The sequence below is a fragment of the Colobus angolensis genome, unplaced genomic scaffold, assembly GCF_000951035.1.
Source record: "Colobus angolensis palliatus isolate OR3802 unplaced genomic scaffold, Cang.pa_1.0 Scaffold308, whole genome shotgun sequence".
NCBI lineage: Eukaryota > Metazoa > Chordata > Mammalia > Primates > Cercopithecidae > Colobus > Colobus angolensis.
The window spans coordinates 1,658,845-1,664,746 of NW_012116355.1; the positions used below are offsets into that span (position 1 = coordinate 1,658,845).

General features: G+C 42.9%; 1 pseudogene across 1 annotated transcript in view; it reads right to left on the minus strand.

The window, feature by feature from the left end:
* Positions 1-3,477: 3,477 nt before the first annotated feature.
* The window catches only part of LOC105517836, a 2,760-nt pseudogene continuing 335 nt past the window's right edge, over positions 3,478-5,902 (minus strand). Inside the window, exon 2 of the transcript XR_001002720.1 lies at positions 3,478-4,398. The product of XR_001002720.1 is annotated as a ferritin heavy chain pseudogene (transcript). The remainder of the gene's footprint in view (positions 4,399-5,902) is intronic.

Sequence of the window (5,902 nt, forward strand, 5' to 3'; positions counted from 1 at the left end):
GTGATCCGCCCGTCTCGGCCTCCCAAAGTGCTGGGATTACAGGTGTGAGCCACTGGGCCCGACCCGTTGCTGTAAACTTTCAACTATCTCCTAGCATTCTGATAAGGTTGATTCCAGCAGGTTTTGCCAAGTTTTTCAGTGTTTCTGGGGAGAAATGGATCCCCTACTCTGCCGTTTTCAATAATGCCACCTCTAACCTCCATGCGTTTTTACTATACTCAATTTCTATCTTTTTATGCTGTTCTTTTTTTTTTTTGAGGTAGAGTCTCCTCTGTCACCCAGGCTGGAGCGTAATGGTGTGATCTCGGCTTACTGCAACCTCCACCTCCCAGGCTCAAGTGATTCTCCTGCCTTGGCCTCCTGAGCAGCGGGGATTACAGGCACCTGCCACCACACCCAGCTAATTTTTGTTTTTTGGTTTTTTTGAGATGGAGTCTCACTCGGTTGCCCGGTCTGAAGTGCAGTGGTGTGATCTCAGCTCACTGCAACCTCCACATCCTAGGTTCAAGCTATTCTCAAGCCTTAGCCTCCTGAGTAGCTGGGATTACAGGCATGCACCACTGCATCCGGCTAATTTTTGTATTTTTTAGTAGAGATGGGGTTTCACCATGTTGACCAGGATGATCTTGAACTCCTGACCTCAGGTGATTCACCCACCTCGGCCTCTCAAAGTGCTGGGATTACAAATGTGAAACATTGTGCCTGGTCGATTTTTATGCTGTTCTCTAAGCCACTTCCTTAGAACCATCTTCTAATTCACTAACTCTCTCTTTGTCTAAGTCCATCTAAGATAATGTATATCTCGTTTATTGAGGGTTTATTCCCCCAATAACTTACTTTTTTCATTTAGGAAATTATTTTCAGGATTTCTAATTTTTTTATTAATTTTTAATTTTTAAACTTTTCATTTTGAAGTAATTTTAGATTTACAGAAGAGCTTCAGAGATAGCATAGCAAATTCTTGTATATCCTCCACCCAGCTTTCCCTAATGTTAACAGTTACATAATGTCTTCCATAACTCTGAGACATTTATCAAAAGAAACTAAACTTAATACCATACTATTAACTTTATTCAGATTTCCTTAATTTGTCTTTTTCTTTTTTTCTGTTCAGCATCCAATCCAAGACACCATGTTGAATCCAGTTGTCAAGTCTCAAATCCATGACTGTTTCTCAGTCTTTCATTGTCTCATGACCTTGGCATTTTTAGAGTACTAGGCAGGTTATTTTGTCTAATGTTCCCCAATTTAGGTTTTTGTCTGATGTTCTCTGTTAAACTAGGCTTATAGATTTTGGGGAAGAATGCTACACAGGTAAAGTGCCCTTCTCATCATACCATATAAGGGAGTATATGATATCAGTCTGACATTATTATTTAGGTTAACTTGATCACTTGGCTAAGGTGGTATCTCCATTATGCAGTTGCTATTTTTCCCTTTCCATATTCTATGCATTAGAAGTGAGTCACTGAGTCCAGTCAATACTGAAGAAGAGAGAAACTGAGCTGTGCTTCCTGGACGGAGATGAATCAAAGAATATGTGTTTTTTATTTATTTATTTAGAGACAGAGTCTCACTATGTCTCCCAGGCTGGTCTCAAACCCCTGGCCTCGAATGATCCTCCTGCCTTGGCTCCCCACAGTGCTGGGATTATAGGCATGAGCCAATAATGCCAGGTCTCCTTTTATGTTTATTCAATTTGTTATTCTTCCTTTATCCCTTTGAGGATCCGAGGCATACTTGTGTTGAAGCCTTCTATTTCTGTTGTTTTTTTTCTTAGATTGAGAGTATCTGTGAAAGGAATCTTTTAAAGATTGTTCTTTTTCTTTCTTTCTTTTTTTTTTTTTTTTGGTGGTGAGCAATCTGTCCTCTCTACAATTAATTTTAATAAGTTGAGGAAATTTATTTGCAGGTTCATCTTAGAGTGGGAAGTTTTGCAATTTTGTTCAGTTTTGTTTTGCTATATCCTTCCTTCTTTCTCACTGCTCTCACCATCCTTATCTAGGGTTTTTGCGAATTCAGTCATGGCCCTGTATGTTTGGCATAGATCCCGGTTTTGTGACCATGTCTATGTTGGCCTGGTTTCTAGGTATGAAAGTTACAAAAGCTGCTGTCCCAGGCAGCAGAGGGCAGCAGCTTGTTTCAGCCTCTTTTTCTCACCTCAGCCCCTAGTTTTATGAACCGAGACAGATTCCAACCCACTCTGACTGGAGCATTTTCCTCTATCAGATTACTTTTTTACTTTGAAAAAAAAATACATGTACATGTATTTTTGAAAGTGGGTCTCACCCTGTTGCACACGCTGGAGTGCAGTGGCTCAATCATAGCTCACTGCAACCTCCACTTTCCCAGGCTTAGGTGATTCGCCACCTCAGCCTCCCAAGTAACTGGGACTACAGGTGCAAGCCACCATGCCCAGCTAATTTTCATATATTTTTTATAAACAGGATTTTATCATGTTGCTCAGACTAGTCTCGAACTCCTGGCCTCAAGTGATCCACCCACCTCTGCCTCCCAAAGTGCTATGATTACAGGTGTGAGCCACCATGCCCAGCAAAAATAATGTTTTTAATAGACACAAAAATAAAATAGATAAGTTCTCATAAAATTACTATATTTAAACAATAAGGGCCAGGTGCGGTGGCTCACGCCTGTAATCCCAGCACTTTGGGAGGCTGAGGCGAGTGGATCATTTGAGGTCAGTAGTTCACAACCAGCCTAGCCAACATGGTGAAACCCCATCTCTACTAAAAATATAAAGATTAGCCAGGCATGGCGGTGGGCACCTGTAATCCCAACTACTTGGGAGGATGAGGCAGAAGAATTGCTTGAGGTCAGGAGGCAGAGGTTGCAGTGAGCCAAGATCACACCATTGCACTCCAGCTTGCGCAATAAAGCAAGACTCTGTCTCAGAAAACAAATGAACAAACAAACAAAAAACCAACAGGAAAAAATTTGTGTGTGCCATTTTATTTCAATAAATAAACACACAAATAGGTGGTAAGAATACACACACAGAGAAGGAACATCACAATATTTATTGCGTTTATTTCTTGGAAATGGTTTTTGGTTGTTGTTTTGAGACAGGGTCTCCTCTCACTGCAAACTGCACCTCCTGGGCTCTAAAAACCTTCTAACCTCAGCCCCACCCCCAGTAGCTGGGACTACAAGTGCACACTACTACACCTGGCTACTTTTTGTATTTTTTTGTAGTAACAGGGTTTCACCATGTTGCCTGGGCTGGCTGTAAACTCCTAGCCTCAACTGATCTGCCTGCCTCGGTCTCCCAAAGTGCTGGGATTACAGGCATGAGCCACCACCAGCTGATAATGGTCTTTAAAGACATATCTGGACATTTGTGATCAGAGGAAAAATGTTGCCTAATAGTCTAATAATTTTTAGAAAATATTTGTTCCATTTTGTAAGCCATTTTATTTTTCTATCATTAGTTGATGCCTATGTGTTTATTTTGGGGGGGGGTACCAAATTTCTTCATTTGAAGGAACGGTACAAATCAAAGAACTTAAGTGGATGTTCTGGTACAACTTACAGAAAAGGTAAAGGAAACCCCAACATGCATGCACTGCCTTGGTGACCAGGGAAGTCACCCCATGGCTATGGAGAAATTAGCTTGAGGCTTAGCTTTCATTATCTCTGTCTCCCAGGGTGTGCTTGTCAAAGAGATACTCTGCCAAGCCAGATTCGGGTGTTCCCATCTTGCGCAAGTTGGTCACGTGGTCACCCAATTCTTTGATGGCTTTCACCTGCTCATTCAGGTAATGTGTCTCAATGAAGTCACACAAACGGGGGTCATTTTTGTCAGTGGCCAGTTTGTGCAGTTCCAGTAGTGACTGATTCACATTTCTTTCCAAATGTAAAGCACACTCCATCACATTCAGCCCGCTCTCCCAGTCGTCATAGTCTGGTTTCTTGATATCCTGAAGGAAGATTCGGCTACCTCCTTGGTTCTGCAGCTTCATCAGTTTCTCGGCATGTTCCCTTTCCTCGTGAGATTGGTGAAGAAAGTATTTGGCAAAGTTCTCCAAAGGCACATCATCGCGGTCAAAGTAGTAAGACATGGACAGGTAAACGTAGGAAGTATAGAGCTCCAGGTTGATCTGGCGGTTGATGGCGGCCTTTGAGTCCTGGTGGTAGTTCTGGCGCACCTGCGAGGTGGATGCGGTCGTCATGGCGGAGGCTAAGGACAGGCGGCGGTGGCGGTGGCTGCTGCGCGGCGCTGGAGCGGCGGCGGGGGCCTTGGGGCGGTCCGAGGGCGCGGTGAAGAGGTGACTGAGGGCTGGCTATGGGCGGCCCGCCGGGATGGGGGACCAGCGCCGGTTCCGTCCAAGCACTGTTGAAGTAGGAAACCCCGACGACTCTCCGCGAAGAACGTCTGGCCTATGTGTTTGTTTTTATGCCAAGATCATGTTGTATTTGAGTCAAAAAATATGACTGATGGAAGACTCCTCAACAAAATTGGTAAGTAATATTTGTGTACAATTTTTATATTTATATATAACCCCACATTAGTCATTTCAGAAATGAATGAAGGCGGTAGGAAGATAGGGTGAGTAGGATGAGGTACATCGTTTTTCTTCCAATTAGCTATTTGTCTCTTATTTTTTATTTTTGTTTTATTTTATTTATTTATTTATTTATTTTTTGCGATGGAGTCTTGCTCTGTTGCCCAGGCTGGAGTGCAGTGGCAGGATCTCGGCTCACTGCAAGCTCCGCCTCCCAGGTTTACGCCATTCTCCTGCCTCAGCCTCCCCCGGCCAATTTTTTAAAAGTAAATTTCTTGGCCAGGCACAGTGACTCATGCCTGTAATCCCAGCACTTTGGGAAGTCGAGGCGGATGGATCACTTGAGATCAGGAGTTTGAGACAAGCCTGGCCAACATGGTGAAACCCCGTTTCTACCAAAAATACAAAAACTAGCTGGGCTTGCTGGCGGACGCCTGTAATCCCAGCTACTCGGGAGGCTGAGACAGGAAAATCGCTTGAAGTTGAGAGGTAGGGGGTTGCAGTGAGCCGAGATCATACCATTGCACTCCAGCCTGGGTGACAAGAGTGAGATTCCATCTCAAAAAATAAATAAATAAATTACTTGATCTTATTAAGTAGAAAAGTTTTGTCTCTTCCTTTATTTTCTTATTAAAGTTACAAATAAAAGTAAGATTGTTTAACAGGCAGGAGCAACAGAAAAGAAGGACTCGAAACTTACAAACTCTGTGATTAATTAATGAATGATTGGAAATTGTACTGAGAATGATGGCTCACACCTGTAGTGCCAACTACTCTGGAGGCTGAGGCAGAAGGATCCCTTGAGTTGTGAGTCCAGCCTGGACAACATAGTGAGACCCTGTCTCTAAAAAAATAAATAAATAAAACAGAAATTGTCTGTACTGTACTTAGCACAAATTCTTTCAGTGTATGCCAAATTATACATAACATATAGAAATAGAATTTCTGCTGTCAAAGTAGTAGATATTCTGGATAAAACATTTCAGGTTCTGAATACACAGAAAACATGAGAGTACAAGGGAAATGCTAAAATAAATACTACTTGCAACTTCAACTGGACCCAGATATTTAATCTAGTAGTAGTGTTGAAAATTATGGGCCTGGCATGGTGACTCACACCTGTAATCCCAGCACTTAGGGAGGCCGAGGCATATAGATCACTTGAGCTCAGGAGTTCAAGACCAGCCTGTGCAACATGGTGAAACCCCATCTCTACAAAAAATACAAAAATTAGGCGGGCATGGTGGCATGCACCTGTAGTCCCAGCTACTTATGAAGCTGAGGTGGGAGGATGGCTTGAGTCCAAGAGGCAAAGGTTGCAGTGAGCCGAGATCATACCACTGCCCTCCAGCTTGGGCCACAGACCTTGCTCTCAAAAA